The sequence below is a fragment of the Balearica regulorum genome, chromosome 2, assembly GCF_011004875.1.
Source record: "Balearica regulorum gibbericeps isolate bBalReg1 chromosome 2, bBalReg1.pri, whole genome shotgun sequence".
Taxonomy (NCBI): domain Eukaryota; kingdom Metazoa; phylum Chordata; class Aves; order Gruiformes; family Gruidae; genus Balearica; species Balearica regulorum.
In genome coordinates, this window is record NC_046185.1 from 137,947,376 (window position 1) to 137,959,372 (window position 11,997).

The following is an 11,997-nucleotide window of genomic DNA, read 5'->3' on the forward strand; positions in this document are numbered from 1 at the left end:
CCCTCCACATAAGCTCTGCGTTGCATTAACCGCAGAAAAAAGCGGAGATTTTTCTTTGCGCAACTTTGCGAGTTTATTTCGTGGTATCTTCACAGCCACCATCGTTAGTTTCTGTTCTCTGAAAGCTCAGGTGGAAGTAACTCACCACGCTGTTCTCCAGGGGAAAGAGATGCTTGAGCAGGGAAAGTTATGGCAGGTCAGCAAAAAAGGCGTTGGAAACGAGACACGCTACCTCTGCAATCCAGTTTTGTAACTCATGTCACATTATACGAGGCTGCTTGTACAGCTGATGTTTATTCAGAGCATGGGCAGTGAGATGTTCTCCATGCAATTTGCAAAATCAAGTATTTTGAAAGTGAATAAGTTGTGATTGTTGCTTTTCCTCATATGCCTGCCTTTGGTCCATGAAAACCACTGCCCAGAGTCTATGGCGTCATGGGTGACCACTCCTCTGTGGGGATGTGGGGCAGCAAAGGGACAAGAGCTACACAGAGGGGACACAGCACGGGGGACCAGAGAGGAGCCTGGTCCCAGCTGCAGGAATGAGTCAGGCTGGGGGACACCCTGGGGTTCACACCACATATCAAAGTGCAAGGACAAGCACAGGGGCAGGGCTCGAGGGACAGAGTAAGGAAGCGAGGTCCTTATGACAGCTTGGGGTGACCATGAGACTGGGGTAGGGTGCTGGGCTGCTCCAGAGGCCAGGAGGAGACAGGCTGCCTCCAGCATCCATCCAGAGCTGGTGCAGGTGTAAGGCCACCTGCAATGCATCTCTGCCAGCAGCTTGCCTGGCACCTGGCTGCAGGTCTGGGAAATGATTAGCACAGAAAATAACCTTCCCCCACTTGAACATGCTCAGAGAAAAAAGGTCTGGACGTATCTTTACCTGAGCTAATGCCAGCCCATTTATTCCTTTTATCCTTGGAATTTCCTGGTGTTTTCTGGGAGTTTAAGAGGTCTTGGCTATCAATAGTCCCTAGCCTTCATTATCCAGTTCATGTAAAGGAGAGTCCTGCATGCTGCTAGCTGGTGGCTTGACTCTGCTTCTCTAGCCAGGCATGGTCAAGCTCTTGACAGTATTGGCAAAAGCTGGCATGTCCCTTGTCGTCCCTCTGGTAGACCTTCATCTGAATCTTTGGCCCATCACTGTTCAAGGTTCCTAAGGTTTTGATACAAAGCTCTCTGTACAGCAAGATTGACCATGGTACTTTGTGGGTTCCTAACTATAAAATGGTGTGTGTTGAGTATGGAAAGTTATGGCAAAGTTACAGAGCTTGAACAGATCTCTGGCATGCTCAGGATCTATATGGAGTTTGTACATTGCTTTAGAGTGCCAGCAAATGCCAAATTATGTGAATTTGGTAAGCTCAGGCCTGGCTATTAGTTTCACTGGCTATTGGCTTTTGGTTCTGGCTCAACTTTATATTGATCCAAGGAGCACAAAGTACAGCGTAAAACATAGTCATAGCTTTTAGCTGTCCAAACAGAAAGTGAGAACACCAAGTCTTTGCCTTGCATTGCTTTAAATAATAGTGGCAGCCAGGCACATTGACCTAAATCATCACACAACAGGTGATATGCCAGAAAAGGTCTAGCAAAAAGGTTTTTGGAACAGTTTTGGGAGGTCATGCTGAATTCTGACAACTCAAAGGTATTCAGTCTGACAAATTCTCTCAATGCAAATTTATTTAAGAGAAATATTCCTAGCAAATTGTAATTAGCATGGGGATTTTGATAAAATCAGAATTTTGCACCTTAGTCTATGGCAGTTTTTATCCAATGCTTTGAGCCCTCAAACTAATCTGTAAGGCCTCATACAGGTAAGGGTGTTACAAGGTTACCCGAGAGAGTGTTTCCCTTGCCAAGATAGAAGCAACGCTTGAAATCAGCATAGGCTTTAGAGATAGTTCTCCGATACTGTAATAAATAGAGATGTTTCCTATTAAAGACTTCTCACTATTTGCCATAGCCTTTCCTCTGTACCTTTGACACTAATAGAATGTTTTTTTGGTTGGTTTGTTTGGTTTTTTTTTTTTTCTCTTTAAAGCTATTATGATGGAAGGGAACATATCTCTGGATATCTGTGTGCTTGTGTTATTTTCACTTTAAAAAGTACATGTTAAAAAGCATTTTAAAAAGAGAAATTGAAAAACTGGAAGTATCTGGCTCACTCCTTAGTGGCCTCAAACTCATCCAGAAATCCTCAACCTCACCTTAAATATAATTTATTTGCTGTAGGCTAAAGTAATGCAATGAAAACTGAGAATAAACAGTAACATAAAAGTGTCACACCCATTGCGCAGGCTTGAAAAACATGAAAAATATGTGATAACAAGATGTACACATTAGAAGCACGTTAGAAGTGCTTAAATATGTGATAAGGTGCTTAAAAGTGTTACTGATATGGGCCACTGAGCTTGGGCTAATCAAGACAGGGTTCCTGTGATTATGAAAAGGGTATTTCGCAGTAGGGAAGTACAGACTGCACAACATCCAATAATGCTGGTTCACGAACTGAATAGATTATGTCTAGATGAGGGTTCATGCTTAAACACAGACACAGAAATTAATCAGTTCAGAAATAAGTGATAGAGGGGTGGTATGCCATACTAGTGCTAGTAGGAGGGGTAGGAAATGGAAACACTCAGATGTCATAAACAGAGAAGCTGAGATCATCACCTTTGGACTGAGTTATGGGACAGCTGCAAGTAATACGAGCTCTTAGTTCTCATAGATCACTAAACGGATGCAGTTTATACTTCTGATAGTACATCAGTAAAGAAATCCAAGTGATGAATCTGGTTTCCAGTTGAGTTTTGTGGCTGGGATATGATAAATGAGTCAGGTCCTTGAAAGGGCTGGAGTTAGTTAGCACTCCCTGCAGCAACCAGTTGTGCCAGTGTGCAGCGTCCCAGTCCTGTGAGCTCCTGCAAGAGACATAGACCTTAGAAGCACTAGTGAAGAATTATGTTTACTTCTAATTTTTCGCCTGTGATGAATAACAATCCACTAGCATTGATTATCTGAAGAAACATCAGACTGCTCACATTTATTTCATCCTTCAGAAATATAAGCTACTACTTCTGTGAACGTTGAAGGTAATGAAGCCTGATTTGCTATGGATTTGCCTATCAATTGGCTGACTATTTACCTGAATTATAATAATATTTTCTGTTACAACCACGTGTACCTAGCATCTTTTCCTGCAGAGCATTTTGGCAGCACATGCAGGCTGCCACATTCGGAAGTGGAAGTTTGTAGGAATTTGCTGACTGGATAGAAAGTTATTAGGTGTTAATTCCTAAATGTTCAATCCCTAGTGTCTCCTCTGCCTGGTTTTTTCTTTTATGAAATTTGTATAAACTCTACTATCTCTGAAACTCCACTGAAACTGGCTAACACCGTCAAAGTTACCGGAACTTGGGACACAGACAGAGGGCGTTTGCATAAACCTTGTTTTCATAGAGCCTACCAGGCTAAAAATGGATGGCATGCTATCTGAATGCTGAGCTAGGTACAGAACCCATTTTTATCTCCAAGCTATCTCCAAGTCCAAACAAACAAACAACAACAACTTCCCCACAAAACAAACAAAAAAAAATGTGAAAACTATAATCCCCATCTAATCTAGAGTATAAAGTAGCAGTATGAGTTGTGTCCGCTTGCCTGTTGCTCATGGGAGAGAAGAGACTTAAGAAATCCTGTAGTTACTTTAGGTTCATCATTACATCCCTAGGGCTTTTGTATGTAAGGAAAAGCAGGCTTTGCAGAACTGTTACAATTGTCTGTGTAGAATATGTCCTCCTTCGCCTTAAGCAGCCCATGGAATAGTTATGCTGCCATGTTGTAAAGATCATAGTTTTTTCCTGAATTTCTCCCTATCACTAGCTCATGAGGACACCCGAAAGAAAATGTAGATTCCTTATACCATGGTTTTCTTCTTGAGAAACTTCAGAAAAGAGATACAAGTTAACCTGATAAAAATAAGAACAATTGTAATCCTAGTCCCAGGATGCTCTAGACTGAGCTATACAATGGTTGCAGTGGTGGCTTGTGCCAGATCTCATCATTGAAGGGTAGCTAAAGTCACACTCAGGCCAAAAAGAAAAAAACCCTAAACTATAGAAGAAGAGGGAGTTCTGCAAGGCATTTCCAATTTAGGTGTACGTAATCTGAGGCAACCTTACTACAGGACAGTAAGACCCAGCCTATTATAGGACCAGGAACATACTGGTCACTTTTGATGTTGTATTCTATGTCCTAGTGCTGCTTTGAGGAGTGGCTGCGCTAAATGTAAAGAATTAAAAATGGATATTAAAAAAATCCACTGTATTAATTATTTGGTCTGTTTGGGTTTTTAAAAAAGTTCCATTTTGAAACATTTACTGTGAAGTATCTCTGTATTTCAGAATTGCTGATCTTAATGGTATTCTATGGTAAATATTTTTAGACACATTTAATACTTGAATATAGTTTGTCACAGGTACTTTCATTGCTATGTATTTTCTGATGGTAGTGCCTGTGCACTGAGTTATTTTTCCATGAATAAAACATAAGCAGTCTTTTATAAGTGGCATGTTTCTGTTATATTGCACAGCTACTCATAACTGTCATTCTTGCAACACTCCAACGTCTTCTGCAGCGTATACTTTAGAGTTTCTCTTTGTTCATTACATGTGCACAAACCTTAAATTCTGCATTAGTTGACAAATAAGATGATTATATTCTGTAAGAACATAATTTTTGCCCATTTCTCCATAATTCCAATGCTGTATAGGAACTGCGGCTTGCTCACTGCAAGACATAGCCCCTATTTCTCCTCTTTACATATTCTTTTGAAAGAAACATATAGCTGAATATTGATGAGGAAAAAACAAAACAGACAACAATCCACAGATCTAGACAAAGAATAATAAATCGTCTGATCGATTGGGTGAATGACCTAGTGATTATACTTTAATGCTGTTGAATAGCTTCTTTCAGAACAAGGTTTTTACAAATCACGTGCAGAACCATTTGTCTTTACCTTAGAGGAGCAGCAGCGGGTGGCAGCTGTGGCTGTCTTCAGCCATGCATACGGACATAGAATAACACTTATTGAGCAGCCCCATTGACCTTAGACTCATCTAATTTACGTATGACCTGTGCTGCGATTTCTGATGGAGGAAAATACAAGCAAGGAGATTCTAGCTTTATTATTTCTAGTGCGTGGCTTGCCTAGCTTTAATCACATGGGCTATATGCAGAGTTAAACCTGTTATGGAGAGGCTTTTTAGCTTGTATAGCTCCCCAGGTGGAGACTTGAACAATCAATGGAACATTTGGCCTTTAAACATTCAAATTTATTTGACTTTAAAAAAATAATACATTTTTATATACATTTGGGAAAAGTAATGATGTTTGATGATAAGTTACATTAACCTCTGAGAAGATCTAGTTTCTTGCATTTGGAAAGTTGTGTGAGTGACGATGACTTAGTCTCTTACTGACTTCGCTAACACAACAGAATTAGTATGTCACAATGCAATAAATAAATGGTGTTTACTATTGTTTTATTTTTATGTAACTTGATCAGCACCAAGAAAATCCACTTGTACCTTAAAAAGTTTCCATATTGTTTTTCTCAGGAGAAATCTGGTAATAAGTCCTCTATCTTTCCTTTAGGACTCTCCCACCTGGTTTAAGGCTCAGCAGTCAATCTGTGCAAGCTTCTGCACAGTTTATTCCATCATTTATACATAGAAATTGATTTATAGCATCAGTCTAACAGATGCATAAAGTACTTTTTTGAACCACTATTAAAATATGAGAAATGGTGTCCATAACAGATAAGTAAGAGATAACAGAAGATGCAGCATCTGAAGCAACAGTGTGAACAGATAACATTGAGGAAATTATTTCACGTACAACCTGAAGCCAGCTTGTTCCTGGCTTTTTAGCTTAAATGTTTTTTATCAGGTATTGCAACATTAAATATCATATTCATCAGTAGCATATGTCAAGACATCTTTGGTAAGCTACCTACTGCAGCAAAATGACAGACAGTTTGGCCAACATTTAAAATAACTAAGTGTGTTAGCCTGCCAGATAACCTACTTGGAAATATATACATATTTTGGGAGTACTGTTCAAAACATTAACAGTGTAATGATCTCATCTTTCTAGTCTTGTCTAGCCTCACTCAGCTTCTTCTGAAAGTTTACCAGGTAAATGTGCCAGATGATGTGATTTTTATTTCTCAGAAAATGGGTAGAGGCAACCAGTTCACAGAAGTTACTTGCATTTTGAGAAGTTTACCTTCCAAGTGATTACAATTTTTACTTGTTACTGACTAGACCAGAGTCAGAAGCTTCGTAAAGGACGTAAAAAATTGTAAGTGTCCTAGAAATGGAATGCCCTGAATTCCCTCATCTTTCAACAGGGTCTTCCATGTAATGGCGATGGTTATTTTTCGTTTTTGCCTGCTCAGCTGACTCTTTAGCTCTAATATTTTGTTTAGTACACAAAAGCTTTCTTTTCTTTCTACATCCATCTTTTCTAGATTTTATATTTAAAAACCTTTTTTATTATAAAACTCAGCATCATAGTTTGTGAAGGCAAATAAAAGTAAATAAATCTTTTTTAAAGTAACTATTCAGACAAAGATTGTACTTGCAAGTGCATTTTCTTTCTTCAGAAATATACTTTAATATTTATTTTAATTGGAATATTTACTGTGCAAAAATGCTTCCTGAGACAGTGTTTATGATTCTATTGTAATATGTTCTGCAGAATTCTAGTGGATACATATATAAGATGGATTTAGAAATTAATATTTTAACTTATCATCAGAAAAATAATTTGTCATGGAAAAGATTATCATATAATTGCATTGCAATTATCTTAATGAGTATAATCTGTTATGTCTGATTTTTGTCCACTTTTGCAGTTTTTTGAAATAGGATCCTATTAAAATGTTTTTCATTATTGTCATGACCACTATGTCAAAATATTTTATTGAAAATTTAATCAACCTATTACTGTCTAGTCTCTTATTGCAAAAGTAATTCGGCCAGAATGGACTGTGTTCCTACAGAATATTGTTTCTAGTCAGTACACAATGGACATGTATTTATTCCTGTAATATGCAACATAATTTTATTCTTTTTAAAGGAAGTAGAGAATTCCATTGCAACAAGTTGAATTAAAGAACAGTGCCATCTTTAAACAGTGTAATACCATATGAAATTATCCTTTTATTTTTTGTTCTATAACACAGGAGAGAACTTCTGTTGTTGGGTGGCTTCAACTTCTGTTGTTGTTGGATTCAAGGAATACAGGTGTAGCTGCTTGAGGGTTAAACTAACTTTTTTTTTTCCAATGAACCATGCTTATTTCAAAAGATACTTAGTGCTCACAGATCTCTGATTCCTGATAGAATCTGTTACTCATTCATAATAGCTCCTCTGCTGCTACAGCTTTAGATTTCGAAATTAACCCCAGATTTTCCTTCCCTTCTTTGAGTGGTGGATACCAGAAATAATATGCATTTATTGCTAAATAGATTACTTTACAGAATTCCCATTTCATCTTGTATCTGCAGATGTTAGCCTCACAGAGGTTTGGTTGACCTTACCTGTTACCTTACCTCAGTAAGGAATCCAGTAACAAGACAATATACCTGCAGTTAAAGGATCCGTGTCTTGGATAAAGCAATTATCATTAGTAAAAAGTAAATCTAACTGTGCACTTCCCTTTCTAGCTGTTAAGTGTGTTTACACTTCGGAAAGGAGAGCCACCCTGCAGGAGGACCTTGATGGCTGGAAGAATGGCCTAACAAGAACCTTATGAAGTTCAACAAAGAGAAGTGTAAGGTCTTGCACCTGGGAAAACATAATCCAGGAGTGCAGCACAGGCTTGGATCCACCTGGCTGGAGAGCAGCTCTGTGGAGAGAGACCTGGGGGTCCTAGTGAACAACAAGCTCAATATGAGTGAACAGTGTGCTGCAGCAGCAAAGCAAGCCAACGGGATGCTGGGCTGCATCAACAAGGGCATCACCAGTAGAGATAAAGAAGTCATTATCCCATTCTACTTGGCACTTGTCAGGCCACACCTGGAGTACTGTGTTCAGTTTTGGTCCCCACTATACAAAAAGATGTGGACAGGCTGGAGAGGGTTCAGAGGAGGGCCACCAGGATGATCAAAGGACTGGGGACCCTGCCGTATGAGGAAAGGCTGGGAGAATTGGGTTTGTTCAGCCTTGAGAAAAGAAGCCTTAGGGGAGACATCATCATCATGTTTGAGTACTTAGAGGGTGGCTACAAAGAAGATGGAGACTCCCTTTTTACAAGGAGTCACATGGAAAAGATGAGGGATAATGGGTGCAAGTTACTCCTGCAGACACTAGAGGAATATTTTCCACAATGAGAACAATCAGCCATTGGAATAATCTCCCCAGGAAAGTGGTGGATTCCCCAACATTGGGCACTTTTAAGATTTGGGTGGACAGGGTGCTGGGCCATCTTGTCTAGATGGAGCTTTTGCCGAGAAAGGTTGAACCAGATAGTCCTTGAGGTCCCTTCCAACCTGGTATTCTATGATTCTATGGTTCTATGATATGAATTTCTATAATCTTTTAACACTCAGTTTCTCATGGGTATGCATATCCTAAGTAGTGCCACTGAAACTGAGAAACAGTCTAAAGTAACTAGAAAGAATTTGAGGCCAGTTGTGAATGGAAAAACATCTGTATAACATTTGTATAATGTCTAAAGAAGTGTTTAGCAGAGGTAGAAATGCACCTTTGACTAATTATGAGAATATAAGTAATTCAATTGATAGCTAACTTGTTTGAAGTTAAAAACAGACTTGTAATACAGGTAGTCTGAACACTCAAAGCAAAATGTACAACCACATTATGCTCATGCATAAGGAAAACAGTGGAGTGAATGACATCAGTTGCCCTAAGTTAGACCTTGAGAAAATAAAATTGAGATGAACATGTTTAAAATCATATAGATTTGTTGCTTAGGTTGTTTGAATAATGGGAAAAAAGAAATGCTCAAAGGACAGATTTTTTTAATTGAGGAGTTCACAGCTTCTTTTGAAAGTGTGAACATTTCACTGACGAAATGCTGTCATTGAAATCTCTGTTTCCAAGAATGTTTATATGCAAAGTAGACTGTTTGGACATTTCTGTGAGTGAGTGTGAAGAACAAGAATATTTTATCTCTCGATAGGAGTTAAACATATGGAAAAGACTGGGTTACATTTTCCCAGACTGCTGATTTGATTTCATTTCATTTAACTTCATGTTCTGGAGAAGAATGCTGTTCTCCAGGGAGGACACGCTGCCAACATGAGGGTAGGTGGAATGTAAGGATATCTGGTTTGCTAGGATAACTGACTAACAGCTGGTCACCTTAAAAAACAAGGACAAGAGGCAAGAGAAGTAATGAATCAAACACTCTGATACCGCAAACACTAAGGAACAGGAGATAACAAGACCTTAACAAATATGGGCATCCTTAGGGTGCTGATTGATGGGCCACTGAAGGAATCTCTGAAACATGGCCTTGAAGAGGTTGAACCAGAACTTTGTTGCTGATAAGAAAGAGAGACACAAGATTATCATAGCTCTCATGGGAAGGTGTAAACTTCTAATGGGATATTTGAGGAGACATTGGAGGTTTGGTGATTAAAGCTTTTTTTTTTTTTTAGAGACTGTGGGAATGAGTAAAATGTATTATGGGAAATTTAGGAAAGGGGCCAAACACAGGGAAAGGAAGAGATGGAGATGGGTCAGAGAGGAATGAGTGGGAAAATGGAGAGGAGGGGAAAAGGGTCAGTCACGAGTGAAACAAGCTGGCCAGTACACTTCTCTGGCTAAGCCTTGGGCTTGATTGCCTCAGTGTAGCCCATCTTGCTATTAAACTCTTTTCTTCCCAACTATTTTCCCATGTGGATGTGCCAGATCAACAGTGAGCTTCATGACAGACTAGCTGGTGGCTGGGACGAGAGGTCAGGGTGCCAGCACCATGTACACATGGGTTGAAGGGGCTCAGAAGTCTAGGTGCCAGTGGCTGGAGAGACAGGTCAGCTGCCAGACTCCGTGTCCTTACATCTGCTTTTTAGCCTGAAGTGTGTCTACACCATGTCTATGCTGCGTACAAACATCAGAAGAGCTGGGCGTTGGCAACCACAGGAAGCAGTTGTGTGTATAAAGAAGACGACTGTATGTCAGTAATTTATTGCATTGCTTTTTAGTACATTCTCAGAGGTGGTGATGTGATTTTGTAAGCATGCACGTACCCTAGGATTTCAAAACTTTCTAGAGAATAATTGAAGCTAACGTGCAAGTGCAGCAGAGAATTCAGAAATGTTTATCTGAAATGTAGGTGTGTTTGTAGGAGCCCTATTCATATATTACAGTAGCACATTGATTTAATATCTTATTTCAAGTCCACCTCATGGATGTCTGGGAATGACATAGCTTTTGCCATCAATATGATCAGGACGAAGAGTTGCTTTTCTATCTTCATTTTTATTCCCGAATGTACACTTTTGACACTTGATTTGTGATAGCTGACACCTCAAAGCTGATATATGGCTCAAGAGTTAAGAAGCACAGGGCCAGACAGAATGAGCTAGCTATAATCTTTCAAACGTACAATACTCTCTGACATCAAATGTGAAAATCATCAGCATGTGTATAGTGTCATACTATAAAAAAAAAATACTAACGGAAAAAAAAATACTAACGGAAAAAAAATACTAACGGAAAGTGGAAAATTACTTGAGTTTTGAGTCAGAGGAAGTTAAGCTTTTAAACTACCTGCTATGTATTTTTCATCTCTTTCCCTTTCTTTTCAAGGGTATACATAGCAGAATTATATTCCTGTGTTTCATATCTACTCCTGTGTCCCTATTGCTGTGAATTCATAAGGGAAGGGAAGGGAAGGGAAGGGAAGGGAAGGGAAGGGAAGGGAAGGGAAAAGCAGAAAGAAAGGGGAAAGAAAGAGAAAGGGTAAAGGGAATTAAAAAAAAAGAAAGAATCAACCTGTTTCCCAGCAGGCTGCTGGGTTGTTCTGTACTGCATTAGAAGTGGCCCCAAAACTATGAAACTTTGTTTCCCATATTTGCTTTGAAAATGATAATTGAAATGAGGTAGAATTTACTAGACTTTTTTAGGTGGGGGCGGGGAGAGAACTGAAGTTGCTACACCCTGAGTTGCTATACCAAACATATGTCTGTTTAAAATCAATTTGCTGTAAATCAGTAGTTTTCCTGATGAGAAGAAAAATGTTTTGTGCATCTTAAAAAATGCAGAAGGTGACTTTGCAGGTTTGGAAAAGTGTAATGCCACTACTATGTGAGAGCATATGTAGATTATGGTTTTAACCGTTCCAGTAGTGGTCAAATGAGTTTGGATGAGAATGGGCTGCCTGCCTTCAATAAAACAACAGATGGAACAGAGATTGTAGGTAATGTGTCACCAATGGCCACTGAAAATGTACAGATGAGTATGAGGTTTAGAAGAAAAGTAAAATACATTATTTCAGGCATCAGTACGTGATCAAATCTGCTAAATATGTTTTGCGAGTAGCCACACTCACTGTTTGGAGGGTGAAATTTGAATGTATGGGAAAAGCTGTTTCAACTTCCTTGAATTAGGAAATTTGTCATAATGTGTGAAAGAGATTCCCAGCCACTGAAAGGATTGTTCATGTCAGAAAGTCAGAAGGCCTTTCAAAGAAGCCAGATTTAACCCCACTTTTGGTAATTAGCTGCCTCGTGGGTCAGGGATTAGAGGAAAGAGCATATGCCATTACTCACCAAAACAGATCAATAAGCAAGTTTCAGCAGAAAGAGATGTAAAGATACACTAAATTGTTTGTTTCATTTAAGCATCTTTGAAGAGGGACAAAAACCAACCACAGTGTCAGGAAAAGGCTTGCTGACAAAAGGCTATTTTCCATTCTGACCTACCAAAGAGAAACAGTATAGTTTGGCTCACT